This window comes from Notamacropus eugenii, chromosome 3, assembly GCF_028372415.1.
Source record: "Notamacropus eugenii isolate mMacEug1 chromosome 3, mMacEug1.pri_v2, whole genome shotgun sequence".
NCBI classification, from domain to species: Eukaryota; Metazoa; Chordata; class Mammalia; order Diprotodontia; family Macropodidae; genus Notamacropus; species Notamacropus eugenii.
In genome coordinates, this window is record NC_092874.1 from 442,900,935 (window position 1) to 442,919,920 (window position 18,986).

The following is an 18,986-nucleotide window of genomic DNA, read 5'->3' on the forward strand; positions in this document are numbered from 1 at the left end:
TAGAGTCAGTTACCCACTTCACCAAAGAGAAAAATGAATCAAATTTTTGAAATCATTTTTTCTCTTTGAACACTCAAGGAGTTAAGAAAAAAGAAGGTGAACTTTGACTTCCAGGTATTGTCCTACCTTCTCCATCTCACCTCCCCCACCTCTTTCAGGGTCCTTTAGGTCACTTGAATATCATTCTAAGATTATTTCTAAGACATCACATATTGGATATATGATAGATGCTCAGTATATATCTTTATTTGTTTAATAAATTACTTAGTGGATAAACAATGAAGGCTTAACGGAAGTAGGGAAGATAGAAAAGGAGATGTTGGGAGGGCAAGAGCAGGGAAGATGATAAATCCTGGTTTTGACATTGAATTTCCCAAACATTAAGAATTATGTGCCAGCACTGTGCTGGATCCTGGAGATACAAGTGCAAAAATCAAAGCATTTCTGCTCTCAAGAAGGTTAGAGCCTAGAGGGAAAGAAAATATGTAAATATATATGCACTATGCATAATATATATGATGCATATATATGCACATATGTACATAATGCATATAGATATACGCATATATGCACATACATGTATATGATGCATAGGGGTATAAATATTTACATGTACATACATATATTATATATGTGTATATGTATTCTGTATATATATTATATACATATTCATAAGTATATAAGGTACTATCTCTTTATGGTCTTTTATTTCAAATAGTTTAATGCCAAAAAGGGCAGAAAAAATTGTTTTGTATAAAGGAAAGAGTTAAATCAGTTCTTAAAGAATGTGAGAAATTTCCTCTGTCATAGATGAACATTTTGATGCTGAAAAGGAATAGTAACAGAATTTAGGCTCTAATAAAAAAAAAATTTTAATAAAATACATATATGAAGAAATAGCTTTCACATATACTTGAGCATTTTTTGAAAACAGTGAACCGTGAAATAAATATAAATACAAATTCTTTATGAATTCATGTAGGATGAAACCTTATTTTATAATAACAATTTGATAATTTTAAGTGGACAGCAAAAAACAATTATTAAAAACTGGAAAAATAGGAATATAAAGAAACACAATTTCAAGGCCACAAAATGAGATGTTGCATCATGGTGAAAACTTAGAGATTCAGAGTCTTATAGTCCCAAAGTTAATTTGCATGTAAATGTTTTACTATTGAAGAAGGTAAAACTCTAAAAAGGAGATATTACACAACTATTTGGAGACCTGGAGGATAACTGACTTAAGGTGTGGTGAATTCATAAAGAAATTGAGTAAGCTGCGTTTTAAGTGAAATGTATGTCACCAAGGGCCAAGAGACTCTGATTTAAGCCACTGAAAGATGGGATCTCAGGTTGATGTGGTGGAGAGAATGAAAAATCTGACAGAAAAAGAGAGATACATCAGGGGCAGGAGATGGAGATCCAACATTGTTAGATCTGTGCATGACACGACTAAGAGGAGGACAGTCAGGGGACAGAAAGTTTAAGGGAGATGATTCCTACATGTTTGTTGATTTGACTTAACTGATTTGTTGGGGAGAGGCTCAATCTCACTGGACAAGGGTTTTTTGTTGTTGTCCAGTCTTTTCAGTTGTGTCCAATACTTTGTGATCCCATTTGGGTTGTGGTTTTTTTTGTTGGTGGTGGTGGTGGTGGTGATGGATTTTTTGTTTTGTTTTGTTTTGGCAAAGGTACTGGAGTGGTTTGTCATTTCCTTCTCCAGATCATTTTACAGATGAGAAACTGAGGTAAATAGAATTAAATGACTTGCCCAGGGTCACACAGCTAGTAAGTGTCTGAAGCTGGATTTGAACTCCCAAAGATGAGCCTTTTTAACTCAAAGTCCAACACCCTGTTCACTCTGGTACTACCTAGATGCCTAGGGTAGAGTGGGGTGGGGCAACTAGACTGGTAAAGAAAATGGAGCAAGATGTGATAAGTGAGTGAACTTGTGGGTACATGTTGAGGATGATAGCAAGGTCAACATCTTGAGACTGGAAGGATAAAGCTGCCCTCCATAGAAATAAGAAAGCTCAACAGTTCACAACAACATGTGAATCTGATGGGTCATTCACTTTAGTCTGAATCAACTTGACAAATTAAGATGCTATTTCTTTCTAGGTATATTTGATTTTAAAGAAAGAAAATTAAGAAACCAAAAAGTGATTCTAACAGTGGGATTTCAGGCTTTGGCAAGGGGTTAGCATTCTCAGGTCCCCTTCCATCCTTTCATATAAGCAACCATTCATTGGGAGACAAGCCCCTAGGTACAGATTTACTCCAACTCCAACTCTGGCCTAAATTAGAGAATCACTCTCATTTTTATCAGTTCCCTGGTCTCAGAAGGAAGAATGAAACTGTATCATTAAACCTAAGAGGAAAAAGTTGGTATGGAAAATGCTAGCCACAGAATGGCAAATAATTGATGTCATCTTGGGGACTTGTCAGAAGTCACAATCTGCCGACACAGAGTAAATATTATGACCTTCAGGCTATAATCTAGCAGGAAGCCCGGAGGGATGAGGATAGCTTAATTATTTCAATGGCCCTGTGATCCTTCATTCCCCTACAACTTGCTAGGAGCAGGAACAATTCCAGCTGTATTCCAGGGATATGCCATATTGTGCTTGATACATTTAAAGTAGATAATAAGGTCTTTTTATGGAGGAATTGTTTCATTTTTTAAATCCTCATCCCTAGCATAATTCCTTAGAATTACAGTGTTTGTCTAATAAATAACCATTGAATTAATTTATATTTCACCCAATGTTGCATAGTAAAGCACTGCTGGCCATAAAACAACATATTAATTTAGACCTGGAAGGACATTAGAGATCATCTTGCTTAATTTTCTCATTTTACAAATGAAAAAACAGAAGTACAGAGAAGTTAAATGACTTGTCAAGTGATGGAGCCAGAATTCTAACTTCAGTCCTTGGATTCTAGGCTACCTTCTATTTTTCCTTTTTTCTAATTGAACTTAAATATTTCAACAATTTCAAACTGCAGATATTTCCTTTTTTTGTTGTTTTTTGTCCCATGAAACTAGGGGTGAGTCTAAGTTTAGAAAAAGAGACAGAAAGTTTCTGACTAGTTTAAATGGCTCTCAGTCAAGATCTTAGAATGTCTCATCCACAAAGCCATCCCTTTGGAGTTCCTGAATAACTGAAAGCACAGTGTTTTGTTTTGTTTTAAATTATAATGGAGAAGATGACATAATTCCCATTAAATGTTTTTCCTAAATTCATTGAAGATCTGCATTTAAATCTCAGCCTTGCTCCTTTCTTACTCTGTGACCTTAGGTTTTACTTCTCTGGGTCTCAGTTTCCTCATTTCTAAAATGAAGAGGTAGAGAATATTTCACAAGTTCTCTTCCATTTTTAATCCTATGGTCCTTTCCCAAACTGTCATTTCATTGGAATTATGCAAGAATTGACTAATTACATTTTCTTGTTAATTAAAGATCAACCAGAAATTAACACAACCCTTTGTTGAATATCTTTTTTTAATGGTCACAGTTTTAGTTGCTTTTTTCCTCCACTTGCAATTGCTGAAGCTGTCTTTGATTACTAAGAGTAGGAGAGGTCGAGCCCATCTTTTTGAGCATTGGTTGTAAACATCTAACGTTGTAAAGACTGAACTAAATCTCCCTTGTCCCTCAAGGTCAGCCTTGGAAGTTGATGCTTTATTACCATATCTTTTTTATAACCCCACTTACTTATTATTTACCCTTTGTTTACCATAGCCAAGGGGAGGAGGAAAGCAGGTGAAAGAAAAGGAAATTTCTAATTGAGTTCCACTTAATTGGGTTCTAGCTCATCATGATTTCAGTCATCAGAAAACAAGATCAAAGAAAGCTTCAGGTATTTATAGGGTATTCATGTAGGATCACAGAATTTCAGAGTTGGAAAACACCTTGATGTCCATGTAGTCCAACCCACACCTGCAAAAGGACCTTCTCTACAACCTACCAGAGAGGTGGATGGTCAGCCTTTGTAGAAGATGTCTAGTGATGGGAAAACCACTACCTCCCAGTGCCACCCATTTCACATTTGGACAACTATCATTTTAAAATGATTTTTCTTTCCACTCAGCCCAAACTTGACTTTTTGTAGCTTTCATCCATTGTTTATAGTTCTGACCTCTGGGACTAAGGAGAAAAAAGTCTAATTTCTCTTTCACATGACAGCCCTTCAAGAGGGATTAGGCTTGTTCTGCTCAACCTGGGAGGATGCACTAGAAGGAAACTGCAAAAACAGAAGACACACACACACACAGAGACAGAGAGTGAGACAGAGAGAGAGAGACAGACAGACAGAAAGACAGACAGAGAGAGAGAGAAAGAAAGAGAAAGAGATTTCATCTAGCTGTAAGATAGAAATAGGAAGAAAAAGTCAAAACTCCCTAACAATTAGCACTATCCTAAAGCAGATTCTGCTGCCACAGGAGAGAGCAGGTTCCGCCTCTCTAGTGATCTCCAAGCAAAGGCTACATGACCACATGTGAAGGATGTTGCACAGGTTAGCCTCAATATCCCCTGAGACGCCTTATGTGTCTGAGATTCTATGATTCCAGGAAAGACCTAAGTCTATGTGAGGATGTATTCATCTGCCACGCACACTATGTGTTTGTATGTGTACATGTATTGTTTACAGAGTATATCCATTAGCACTCCATTATGATTTCTTGGACAGAGCTGCAATCTAGGAGCTTAAACAGTTCTGAATGGTTGAGCTCAGCCATCTCTGGTTTATTGATTTCTGAACTGACATATAGTCATGTGGGGTTACTCAGAGGTTTTCTTTTGTCTCCTCCAGAGACCTTCTACAGTCACGCAGTAGTCCTGTGACACACAGAGGAAATGGCAGAAAGCTTAAAATCACTTGCAACTTGAGAAATTCTCACGTTCCAATCTGAGAATCCATCTACTCTGGCTGGGTTTCTTTGAGTGTTTCATCAATGCCACTGGACACATAATACAAGAGAATGACAAGAAAATCATGTATTAGGAAAGAATTCAAACTACGTTGTTCTTTTACCATGTTTGAAATGCTTGAGTTCAAAACTTTTATTTTTTCCACTGGGTATCATTTATCAGCTGGGAATATGAGGTAGAAGGCAAAGTAGATAGTGTCTGGGGTTCAAATTATGATCCTATGTGACCCTACTTGACCTCTATGGGTGTCAGATCATTCCTTATAACATCTGCCATTAGTAGAGTGAGTTCTCGTTAGAGGGGTCCCCCATGCTTGGGAAATCACTAATCCTTCCCACCTGTATTTGCTTACAAATAAATAGTAAAGAACAGATTTACTCGAGTCTCAAGTTGTAGGTTATGAGACTGTCTAATAAATAGAACTGTATTATAACAAGGGACTTAGGATACTGTGGTAGTGAAACTCCTATGGGGTCTAGCATGTAGCTACCCCATGCTGTACTTTGATCTATAACAAATAATGGAGAGGTACCTCAGAGTATTGGATAGAAGACCAGGCTCCTACGGAGAGAACTGAGTGTTTGAGTCTTTGCTAGGAAATGAACTAGTTGTGTGACCTGTCCAAAGCATCTCTTTAAGCATATAGTTTGCAGGTGAGTTCCTGATCTACATGGTGAATTTCATTTCCAGAAATTCTGTGTGCCAATTAAATAATAGATCTATAACTCTATAAATTCATATTTCCCTCCTTAGCTTCCTTTTGACTGCCCCAAGTTGTTCCAACTAGAAAATTCTAGAGCCAGGATTCAAAACAAGGTTTTTAGACTCCAGGGTGTTTTCCATGATACCAGGAAGCTTCTCTTATTAAAAATTTGGTTTATATTTAATATATTTACCAAGTGGTTAGGGAAAAATTCTAGTGACTGGAAAGAACTACACAAGACTAAAATTGAGCTGGGAAATCCTTGATAGGCTAGAGAATTTGATTGAACCAAGTTAGATTTAATTCAATCAAGATAAATGTAAAATCTCATCTTAAACCCAAAAGTTCAAGTTCACAAGTAGAAGGGGAGAGAATCACAGAGTAGGCTGCATTTTTGTCTGAAAACGATGTTTTAGTGGTTTACAAGGTCATTGTGAGTCAGTCAGCAGAGTGATGTGACAGTCAAAGAAAGCTAAATTGATGGTAGGCTTACCCAGTTTCCAGGAAGAGAAACCTCGCAGTCCTACTTTACTCTGCCTTTTTCAGGTCTCAGTTGGAATAATGTGTTTAGTTCTGGCCACCATAATTAAAAAGGACAGCAACAATCTAGAGTTGTCTAGGAAAAACACAATCAGGATGGAAAGGGTCTTGAGTCCACGTCATATGAAATTCTGTTGAAGGAACTGGGGATGTTACCCTAGAGAAAAGAAGCCTGATGTGGGGGTGAGGGTGGGGTTAATGGGGGGGAAAAGTGGGAGTCATGTCAGCTATAGCTTCTAGTAGTTGAGAGGTTGCCATGTAGAAGAAGGTTCTAATTTGTTCTATTTGTCTCTAGAGGACAGATCTATGATTAATTGGTGAACTCTGCAAAGGAGATTTAGGTTTGATGCTAAGAAGAGCCTTCTAACAATTGGAGCCATCCAGAAGTGACCAGGGCTGCTTGAGGAGGCCATGGGCTCCCCTCATTCGAGATCCTCAATCAGAGACTGGATGACCACTTGGCAAGTGTGTCATAATGGGAATTCCTTTTTTTGGATAAAGATTGTATTAGATGGCCATTCACACCCCTTCCAACTCTGAAATCCTCTAATTCTTTGATTTATTTAAAAGATGGTCTTTTTTTTAGGGCTAACTTCAAAGAAAAGCTTGCTAAAGGAAACAAGGAAAGGGGGTCAAAAGGGAGCAGGGAGTAATGCCACATTACCCTTTAATAACATGTACTAAGAATAACACTACCCTGGGAATCAAAGTAGGGCACTTTTCCTCTCTTGACTTTTCAAATTTGTTCCTGAGATTCCGGGGGGCTTTACTTCAAACACAAGTAAAATCATTCTGAAATCTGAGGAAATTAGGTTCAGAGAGTTAAAGCTAAAAAGCACATTAAAGAGCATTTATTTCAACCTCCTTACTTTATAGATGAGAAAACTAGGGCTCAGAGGAAGGAAGCGACTTACCCTAGGTTATGCAGCTAGTTAATGGCAAAGTTAGGATTTGAGCCCAGGTCTTCTGATTCTCAGACCCAGAGCTCTTCCTACTGTCCTCTTATACCCCTGAAATACCTCTGCTACTATAACTGAAATAAACAGGGAATGGCTACTTACAGTTGTAGGCAGAATATAGTTCACTAAAATAGAAAGCATGGTGGGGTTGGCGGGAGAGCTTCATCTAACAGACGCCATTCTCTGTGGGTCAGTCTTTGCCTAAAGAGGTCTCTCACTGCTTAGGGACCAGAGGGCATGGATCTACAGAAGAGAGTCTACACAGTGATGGATGTCTGCGTGCTAGTGCTAATATTTAAACAAAATGGACTTCTACATAATGGAAAAATTTGGGTTTGACCTCTTTTCTGACTCCTTTGGAAAACCAGCTATGGATGCAAGATGATTTTGACTATCTCTGTAATAAATAAATTCCCTAAAGCTACATTTCAGATGTAATGTGGTGAAAAATATGGCACATAGCTCTCTTAAAAGGGGTGCATAAGGGCATGGATATAGAAATAATGTGGTTCATCCATTTAGTCAATCAGCTACTTAGAATCTGGAGCTAAGTGTTTAATCATTCAAGGATGATGTATTGGGATGATGAAGAGGGGAGGGAAGGGTGAGTTGTGGGCAAGAGAAAGTTTGGACTTTGATATAAGCTAATATTGAAAAGATCTGTGATTTCAGAATCATATACTCTGTGCAAGAACTTCCACTAATTCAAATTGACAGATTTAATTAATCCTCAGGAATTACCTGAAACACACATTAAATGACTAGTCCAAGATCACCCCGCTGGCACGTGCCATTGGCTCATGGATTTAGAGTTGAAAGGAACCTCAGATATAATCTAGCCCAATTTTACAGATGAGAAAACTGTGGCCTAGAGGATAAAATCAGTCACCAAAGGTCACTTGCCAGTGAGTGGCTGATCCAAGAGGCAGATTCAGATCCTTTGCACTAAAACCAATGTTCTTTCTCCTGCTCTATGCTGCCTCCCATAACAATAAGTCACACAGCATTTTATGGTTTGCTGAGTTCTTTACATACATTATCTCATTTGATTCTCACAATAATCCTGTGAGGTATTATTCTGTTATTCTCATTTTACAGATGAGTAAATGAAGGCTAGGAGAGGTTAGGTGACTTGCCTGGAGCCACATAACCAGTGAATATCTGACGTAGGATTTGATTCCAGATCATCTTGGCTCATGACCAGCATTCAATACACTGTGCATGGTGAGATTTGAAACCAAATCATACTGACATGAAGCCAAGCAGTCTGTACCCTATATCATAGGAATAGGGACTGGACAAGTTGTGTCATTGGTATAGGGAATTCCCCGGTAATGAAACCCCTTCTACCAATGTAGTTCTGCACTTTCTGTGAAATTTATAGTCTTAGATGATTAGTTTCCTGGAGCTCTAAGAGGTTAAAAAAGTTATCTCTGTAGTTATTGAGTACGTGTATGGGAGGCATGATTTGAACTCAGGCCTTCTTAAGTCATTTTTTTTAAATCACATTTTTTCTCAAATTTCAGGCTTAAGGAATTTATTTACTACAGAAATGGAGAAAAATCATTGTACAAGTACAGCTGGGTTTACAATGAAGTCTATCCATCACAGTAACCAGCCTCTCATTCCCCATACAAAAATGCCTCTGTACAATGGCCCAATATCATGGACTATGAGACTCCAGCTGAATTTAGTTCATGGATTTGGCATGTTGCCTGCTATGTCAAAGAGTGGGAGAATGTAAGTTCATGGTGCTCTTCCTTCATCTCCACTTGATTTTAGCTTGTTCCCTCTCCTTCCCCTTCTGGAATGACTCTTCCTTGCAAGGGAATGGCTGAGGTTTGATGAACTGCAAAAACAAATAGGAAATGTCATCCATGTTGCCTTTTGAGAATGACTAAATTAGGTATCTCAATACAGCCTATCAAACATTTTAAAAACTATGCAATCAAGTGAGAGGTTTATTGTTCTGAAAACACTAATGGTATGTATATGCTCATTTCAAATTGTTGTTTTATGCATAGGGTGTGCAATGCCAGCTGCTGGATTTTATAAGCTACTCTTTTTATCTTTGACCCAGGTACTTGAATCAGAGATTCATTTTGCTATAAACTCCAATTACATTCAGGCTGCCAAGTTTTGCTGGCCAACCTCAGCAAGTATATGGAAGACAATGAATAATTGCTGACTTCATGTTTCTTTCTGACTTAGAAATGCTACCTGCATGACCTGAGATTACAAAGATTACAATTCACTTATCTCTCTGGTCAAAGCTTTGAGTGAGCTACCACTCTTTGGTCAAATAAGACCAATAGTTTCAGCTACTATTAATTAAAAGTAGGAGCCATTTCACCTTTTTTTTAATGAATTCTTTTTGACTCCCAGTGTCAAAACATCACAAAATTTGTGTTATAGTGGGACAAGGTAATAGATCAAATGTTTATGCAGGGCTTGTTATTCAGTATTGTGTAAGTGTGATCTTCTGCTAGCACATCTCACCAAGACACTTTTGGTTCTACATTCTAAAATTCATAATTGGAAAATATCTTAGAGATCATTTATTCCAAAATCCTTATTTTACTGAAGAGGAAACTGTCAAGAGAAATAAAGTGCCATGTCCAAAGTCACATACCTGGTAAGTAGCAATATAGTTACCACCAGGGGAACAGTAAGATCTGCAACCAGCCACCTAGAGGTATTGAGTAGATGAAGCACTGAGCTGTCCAAATGCTAAAGTACCTGGGAGATGTTTATGATTTTTTTTTTCTTTGCCAACTTTCAATATCACTCTACTGGAGAATCCAGTTGTCTGGGATCCTTAGGAACTGTTTGAAGAGGTCAATCACCATCTTCCATAGGATTGCCTAACAAGCCTGGGTGTTCAAATCTATTAACAGAGTTCAATGAACTCAAGAAATGTTGATCAGTAATGTACAAGAACTGACAGGCTTAGAGATATCAGAAATCAAGAAATCAAAAACTGTCCAAGAACAAATAGGAGATCTCAGAAATAACCAAATACCAGGAGAAACTTAAGAATTGACTGGTGCAAGAATAGAAATGAGGACTTTTCTGGAAGTTTATGTCCTTTCCTACTATAGTGTGTCATCTCTCAGTAAAAATGTTTTTACAGCTTTTGTTCAGATTAGAAGGTAGATCTTCTCCACTAGGGAGTGGGGGGGATGGGTGGAGGACTAATAAACTGAGGTAAATATGAAATTAGAGCCACAGAAATGTAACATGGACCTTCAGTTCATAGTGTGACATGGAGGAAATAGATGTAGATATGCCTATATACATTCATGCATGGATATTAGAGACATGCATATAACTATATCCTGTTTGATAATGCAGATATTCTGTGCCTTCTTTTTTATTTTTTGCTTTGTTAGTGTGTGAAGTCCTTAGTTCTGGGAGACCCCGAAGAATGAATAGTAAAGTATTAAACTTGGTAAAGAGATAAAAGGACAATGGTCTAGCCTACAAGGAATGCCTCAGTCTGTTCACTTCATATGGAGACTAAGAAATTTTCACAAAAAAGAAACACTGGTCAATAATCTTGAGAATAATAGATCCTAATTCTAAACATATTTTAACCACCTGAGGCCCAAAATGAAACACCTGGCAATGGGCAGAAGTAATAAAGAACAGACAATATCAGGAGCTATCAAGGCAGTATGGGGGATAAAGGTGATAAAAGATATGGCTAGGGCTAGAGACATTCAAGGAATCAAGAATGCAGTGAGGGAAGTTATAAAATCAAGGTACTATTAACTTCAGGTCAGAACAAGAGGATGAAGTAGATCAAAGATTGTCCCATGAGAGACCATATTCTGGACTTAATACACCCAGGTCGTGCTAAGCTTTTATCAGTCTACCTGGTTCTATAGATAGATGGCACACATAGGTCCCTGGTTCTTCATATAACTGAGGTAAATATGAACCAGTGATTTTCTAAGAAGGGGCAGGGTCTCTAAAAAGGCATGTCTGATCTGTTTCTTGTCTCTGATATTACAAGAAGAGGTGATGCCAGGTATTGGATAGTGAGGTGTAGTTAAGGATAGTATAAAGACAAAAATTTATAGAAAAATCTTGCTTAGACTAATTTTAACAAAAGACAGGGCATGTATGCGGGAACAAAGAAAGGGGATATCTAGAACAAAGGAGTCCTATCACTTATGAACTTTATGGATCTCAAAAAGATATTAATAAAATAGAACAAGAGTTTGGGGTTTTGGGGGGGCTGCCACAAGGAATTTTGAGTTTGGTTGGAGATTTAGAACTAAGCATGCCATCTTAGGAAGTGGACCAAGTCACCAAGAATTTTTAAAAAAGGATTGTTACAAATAGAGTGAATTTAGTGTCAGGAAGGCCCGAGCTCAAATTTATCCTCAGACATTTACTAGCTGTGTGATCCTGGGCAAGTCCCTTGTCTTCTGTGACACTCAGTTCCTCAGCAATAGAATGAGAGTTTTGCACTAGATGCTCTTTAACTATGTCCCATCCCCACTCCAGCTCTAAATGTATACTATCATCCCTATAAAAATAAATCACACTCTAGAAGGGACTGAGGGGAGACTTTCCATAACATATAAATGCTCAATTAAAAGGGGGGTAAATTCCAGTAGTAGAAAGCTGGAAGCTTTTCTTCCATAACTCCGAACATAAATCTTTAAATAGAGGGATTATGAATGTAAAAATACATTGACTTGATTTGTCTTTTATTTTAAAAAGGATATGAAGGACGGGCGGAGGCAAGATGGCAGAGTAGAAAGACCCACATACACATAGCTCCAAACCCACAACCCACAGAACGGCTAGAGGGGACCAACTCATGGTGAATTCTGCACCCAGAGGCCACGGAATATTGGAGCGAGGTCAGATTTCTGTTCTGGAGAGACCTGCAAACCTCTCGCAGGGAGTCCTTCGCGCTGCGGACTGGGCGCCGGGACTGGGAGCAGAGAGCAGCCCTGCAGAGGCCGCGACACCGTGAGGAAAAGATCCGAGCGGGCTACGGGGACAGGATCTCCAGCAGCCACGCGGGTCCCTCCACCCACAGAGGGACCTGCAAACCTCTCGCAAAAGGTCCGTCGCGCTGCAGACGCGGAGCCCAGCCCAGACCTGCGGCAGCCACGGCTCCGAGAGGTACAGATCCGAGCAGGCTTCAGAGACGGGATCTCCAGGGGCGGCACAAGCCCCTCCACCCACAGGTGATGGGGGTCAGTGAGAGAGTCTCTTTGGCGGGTCGAGAGGGGAGTGGGGTGCCCCCATGGCTCGGGCCCCCCCGGGAGATAGAAGCTGAGAGGTGGCTGCAGACAAGGGCTCCCCAAGCGGGCGGGAGCCTGGATCCATTGTGGAAGGTCTGTACATAAACCCCCTGAGGGAACTGAGCCTGAGAGGTGGCCCTGCCCCGACCTGACTATCTGAACTTAATTCTCACACTGAATAGCAGCCCTGCCCCCACCAAAAGCCCTAAGGTGGGAAGCAGCATTTGAATCTCAGTCCCCAAATGCTGGCTGGGAGGACCAGGAGGCGAGGTGGGTGTGAGGAGAATATTCAGAGGTCAAGTCACTGGCTGGGGAGAATGCCAAGAAAAGGGAAAAGAAATAAAACTATTGATGGTTACTTTCTTGGAGAACAGACATTTCCTCCCTTCCTTTCTGATGAGGAAGAACTATGCTTACCATCAGACAAAGACACAGAAATCAAGGCTTCTGTGTCCCAGCCCACCCAATGGGCTCAGGCCATGGAAGAGCTCAAAAAGAATTTTGAAAATCAAGTTAGAGAGGTGGAGGAAAAACTGGGAAGAGAAATGAGAGGGATGAAAGAGAAGCATGAAAAGCAGATCAGCTCCCTGCTAAAGGAGAACCAAAAAAATGTTGAACAAATTAATACCTTGAAAACTAGCCTAACTCAACTGGCAAAAGAGGTTCAAAAAGCCAATGAGGAGAAGAATGCTTTCAAAAGCAGAATTAGCCAAATGGAAAAGGAGATTCAAAAGCTCACTGAAGAAAATAGTTCTTTCAAAACTAGAATGGCACAGATGGACACTAAGGACTTTATGAGAAAGACAGATATCACAGAACATAGCGAGAAGATTCGAAAAATGGAAGATAATGTGAAATATCTTATTGGAAAAACAACTGATCTGGAAAATAGATTCAGGAGAGACAATGTAAAAATTCTGGGACTACCTGAAAACCATGATCAAAAGAAGAGCCTAGACATCATCTTCCATGAAATTATCAAGGAAAACTGCCCTGAGATTCTAGAACCAGAGGGCAAAATAAATATTCAAGGAATCCACAGAACACCACATGAAAGAGATCCAAAAAGAGAAACTCCTAGGAACATTGTGGCCAAATTCCAGAATTCCCAGGTGAAAGAGAAAATATTGCAAGCAGCTAGAAAGAAACAATTCAAGTATTGTGGAAATACAATCAGGATAACACAAGATCTAGCACCCTCTACATTAAGGGATCGAAGGGAATGGAATAAGATATTCCACAAGTCAAAGGAACTAGGACTAAAACCAAGAATCACCTACCCAGCAAAACTGAGTATAATACTTCAGGAGAAAAAATGGTCTTTCAATGAAATGGAGGATTTTCAGGTTTTCTTGATGAAAAGACCAGAGCTGAAAAGAAAATTTGACTTTCAAACACAAGAATGAAGAGAACCATGAAAAGGTGAACAGCAAAGAGAAGTCATAAGGGACTTACTAAAGTTGAACTGTTTACATTCCTACATGGAAAGACAATATTTGTAACTCTTGAAACATTTCAGTATCTGGGTACTGGATGGGAATACACACACACACACATGCACACACGCACACATACATAGAGACAGAGTGCACAGAGTGAATTGAAGAGGATGGGATCATATCTCAAAAAAAAAAATGAAATCAAGCAGTGAGAGAGAAATATTGGGAGGAGAAAGGGAGAAATTGAATGGGGCAAATTATCTCTCATAAAAGAGGCAAGCAAAAGACTTATTAGTGGAGGGATAAAGAGGGGAGGCGAGAGAAAATCATGAGCTCTACTCTCATCACATTCCACTAAAGGAAAGAACAAAATGCACACTCATTTTGATAGGAAAACCTAACTCACAATACAGGAGAGTGGGGGACAAGGGCACAAGCAGGGTGGGGGGGAGGATAGAGGGGAGGGCATGGGGAGGAGAATGCAATCCGAGGTCAACACTCATGGGGAGGGAAAGGATCATAAGAGAATAGAAGGAATGGGGGACAGGATAGGATGGAGGGAAGTATAGTTAGTCCTATACAACACAACTAGTATGGAAATCATTTGCAAAACTACACAGATTTGGCCTATATTGAATTGCTTGTCCTCCAAAGGGAAGGGGTGGAGAGGGTGGGAGCTAAAGAAGTTCGAACTCAAAGTGTTAGGATCAACTGTAATGTTCTTACCACTACGAAATAAGAAATACAGGTTAAGGGATAAAGAAAGCTATCTGGCTCTACAGGACAAAAGAGAAGACGGAGACAAGGGCAGAGAGGGAGGATAGAAGAGAGAGCAGATTGGTCACAGGGGCAATTAGAATGCTTGGGTTTGGGGGGGGGGGGAGGGGATAAAAGGGGAGAAAATTTGTAACCCAAAACTTTGTGAAAATAAATGTTAAAAGTTAAATAAATAAAAATAAAAATGATATGAAGGCTGAAATTTTGTAATGAATTTTTGTACTGTATTGTGATTATAACATTTAATTTCCTAATTGAACATGCCAATTGTGAGTAATTTAACTATGTAGCATGGAAGTATAATTATGTACTAGCATGGCTTTATGAAACTTTTGTGAAAATGGACTTTGACTGAGAAAGAAGTGTTCAGTACAAATAGCAATGACACCACTTGCGGACCTATGTTGTCATAGCTGACAATGTATGGCCATTAGAACTTGGCTTCCATGCTTGGGTCTTATGCCATTCAAGTTGGGCAGGATCCCTTCTGGAATGGAGGGGGGGGCATAGACAGAGCTACCAGAAGGAAAGCCTGTTTTCTTCCCCAAATAACAAGTTCAAGGTTTCCTACCCTATGAGCCTCATGTATGGGGAGAGAAAAAAAAATTTTTTAAAAATTCATTTAAGAGAGGTTATCCATCCTCAAACATAGGACAAATAAGTATAGTACAGTCTTACATAGATACATATGAATATATATGTCTATATATGAATGTGAGTATAGGTGTCTAAGTATATGTGTGTAAGTGTATGTATGCATGTGCATATGTATATGTGTGTTTGTGTGTATATGTATATATGTATACATATATGCATGTATGTATACACGTGTATTTATGTAAATATATTCATGCTTAATTGTATAACAAAAACCATATATAACATGTATAATACATATACTTATATAATATATATACTATAATAAGCATAATAATGTAATATAATAAGCCTTCTTGGGGGAGGAGCGAGAAAGGGGAGAAACAGCAAAGTAAAAAAGTGCATAGTAGAAAACAAAAGAAAACTTACAAGGAAGCAAAGCTGGACAGCTCTGAACACACGGCGTAGTATTTATTAAATAGACTTTCTTGAAATGGAAGTTTGTTGTTGCATACTTTGAATCCTATCATATTCTCCTGTGCATATTGCAACATTTTTTCTCTTCTTATTTTCTTATTTTAATATTTAAGCTTATAATGTTTATTTTTCTTTTCTTATTTTATATTTAAGTTCAAAATAATTTTTAAATTTATTTATTCTGAATTTAAGAAATAAAGCAAACATTTCCATAACATAGTTGAAAAGAAAAAAAGCTAATTGTACATGAAACTACAAATCTATTATATACAATTTTCCATTCCTTTCAAATATATAATAAAGTTATCATGTGATTTTCTCTTTTTCTTTTCCCCTTTTTCTTCCCCACCTCGACTACCATTAGACACAACTATTTTCTACAGAATGAGACTAGAAAATGACAGATTGCCCAAGCCATCTCCCTTTCTCCTCCCCTTTAACTATACCTTGTTCTTTTCTACCCTCCCCTATATCCCTTCAACCATCTGAAGCTTCTATTTCTTGCCTCTCTAGTTTCCCACATCTCATCCTCTCCCTCAGCCCAGAACAAAAACCGAATCAAGAAACAGCAGAATTTTCGAGTTGGAAAGGATCTCAGTGAGAATGCAGCCCCACAAATCCCCACACCTGGAAAGGAAGCATCACTGCAAAGCACCCAATAGGTGTTCATCCAGCCTCTGTTTGCAGATCTCCAAGGGAAGGTAACCCCCCAAACCAGCCTGAGGAAGCCTTTTGTATGTAGGGTCAGTTCTAACTGCACAGCCCTTTCTGCTGATATACAACCTAAAATGACCTCTGGGATGTTTTTGCCCCTTCCTCCTAGTTCTGACCTCTGCTGCCAAACAGAACAATCTAGTCCCTCTGCTATATCACAGGCCTTCAAATACTTGAAGAAGTCAGTATGTGTCCCCGAAACTTTCCTTCAGTACAAACATTCCCAGCTCCTTGATTTAGCCAGTTCTCATATGGCCTGGACTAGGGCTGGGGAACCTGTGGCCTCGAGGCCACATATGGCCCTCCAGGTCCTCAAGTGCAGCCCTTTGACTGAAGATGTTTGGATTCACAGGTTCTCCACCCCTGGTCCTGGACTCAAGGTTTTTTCCTTCCTACCTGCCCTTCTTTGGATGGTGTCTAGATTATCCACATCCTTAGTCCTTACTAAACTATGGATCCCACAACTGTTCTCATCCATCCTTAACAGCAATTACGAATTTGAATGAGGTTTCATCAAACAATCAGAAAAACTGTAAAATCAGTAAGACTTCTGCTCTCAAACCTTTTAACTTATACCAGCAGAGGTTCAGAGGCTAAAGGAAAACAGACATAAGCATGAGAATAGGGGAACGGGAAGACCCAGATAAACTAATTATAAGCAATCATAACCAGCATAGAGAAAATGGGGTTCTTCTCTAGGGCACTGGTGTGGACTTGGAGATTAGAGAGCCTGCTTTTCCTCTCTACATTCCCTATCCTCACACACCTTGTCTTAAGGTCATCTGAGGGTATGGAATACTAGTGTCTACATGAGACTCTTTGGACATCCCATCCCCATCAGGCACCACTGTTCTCCTTCTCCCAGTAATCAGACTGGCCTCTCTACCATAATATTCATGTCTTCTCACATATTCTCCTCCACCTCCTGAATTTCCCTCAAGTGTAATTTTGTCTGCTTATGACTTCAAGTTTAAGGATATTGTATGAAAATTTCAAAGAGATTATCAAGATAGAGGAGGTATTAGTAAGAAAACAGGGGCATGCCCAGTGTATGGGACAGAAGTAGCCTGCCACAATTCGGTATTATGGGTCTCATTGAGGCCACTCAGTCTTTATTTCCCTTACTATCAACGGTACCACCATCTCTCCAAACTCTCAAGTCTGTAACCTCAGTTATCCTTAACTCTTCATGAATCCTCATTCCCTAAGCCACAAACATAGAATCAGTTGTCAAGACTTCTGGATTCTATCTCCAAGATGCCTTTCATGGTAATCTCCTTCCCACTCAAATGATCACCAGCCTAGTATAGACCCTCCCTACATCTAACTAGGACTATTACAATAGCTTCCTGATGGGTCTTGCTCAAGTGTCTCACCTTTAAAATCCATGCTTCATACAGCTGTCAAGTGATATTCTTTTTTTTTTTTTTTTAGTCCATTTATGACCTTAAAGCAATACTAAATAGACAGGCATCTCCATATACATTTATGTCTATATGTATAATAAAAGCAATATATAACTTTAAAGTTATGCTACTTGTATGATGCTTCCTGGTCTTTGCATCCTCTTCTATGCATTTAAAAAATACTTTAATGATTCTCTTTTCTATCAGACTGATCTTCCTAAAGCAAAGCTAACTATGTCAATTCCTTGCTCAAGAAGTTCTAATGAAATGACTCCCTCTTTAGAATCAGATACAAATTCCTTTAGGAAAAGATCTAAATGTAAAGCCCTTCATAGTCTGGTTGTAGCCTACCTCTGCAGCATTTTTGTATATTACTCCCCTTTAGGAACTCAGTATTCTGACTAAACTGGCTGCCTTGGTGTTCCCATGGCAAGATATTCCAATGTTTTGTTCCACGAATTGAAAAAGAATTTTTAAAAAATATACTATATTGCATTTCCTGTCCCCAGGTTTGTGCTTAAACTGGGTCCCACACCTGGAAGGAACTCCTTCCTCAAATCTCAATTTGTATTTTCTTTCCAGGCTCAACTGAAATGGTATCTCCCAAAGGAGGCCCCATTCCTTTCCTCCTGAACTAGTGCTTCCCCTAAAAGGAAACCAAACTGCAGTCTACCTATTTGCCATATGTTGTATTCACTTCTTTGTTTCTCTCCCGCCCCCAAAAAATGTAAGCTCTTTGAGGACGAGAAATATTTCATTTTTGGTTTCGTATCATCATAGCTTTGTACAAAGTCTGCTGTAAAGCAGTTGCTTAAAAAAATGTTTATTGAATGCATGAATCGGTGAAACAGTGAATGACATCAAACTAACCCATCATCCTTTAGTTGTGTTGATATCCTGGTAAGAGACCCCTAAGGAAGGCAAGATCTTTCCTCACTTGGGTAGCTATGCTTTATCTCTTTTCACAGAAGAGACATCTATCAGGCTGATCTTTATTTTACTAATTAACAAAGCCAAAGTTCAAGGCAAGCAAAATACTTGGGCAGAATCGCATTACAGTAATTGATATGAAGGGCGGTACAATGTCATGTCAAGTGGTGGAGCCAGGGCCAGCCTGACATACAGTAATTGTTCTCAAAGATCATCACTGGGCTACGCTGTATAATTC

At 39.0% G+C, this 18,986-nt stretch overlaps 1 pseudogene; it reads left to right on the top strand.

Annotated features, from left to right (window-relative positions):
• LOC140532278 (non-histone chromosomal protein HMG-14 pseudogene) overlaps positions 1 to 16,360 on the top strand; it is a 59,295-nt pseudogene extending 42,935 nt beyond the window's left edge.
• Positions 16,361 to 18,986: the final 2,626 nt, after the last annotated feature.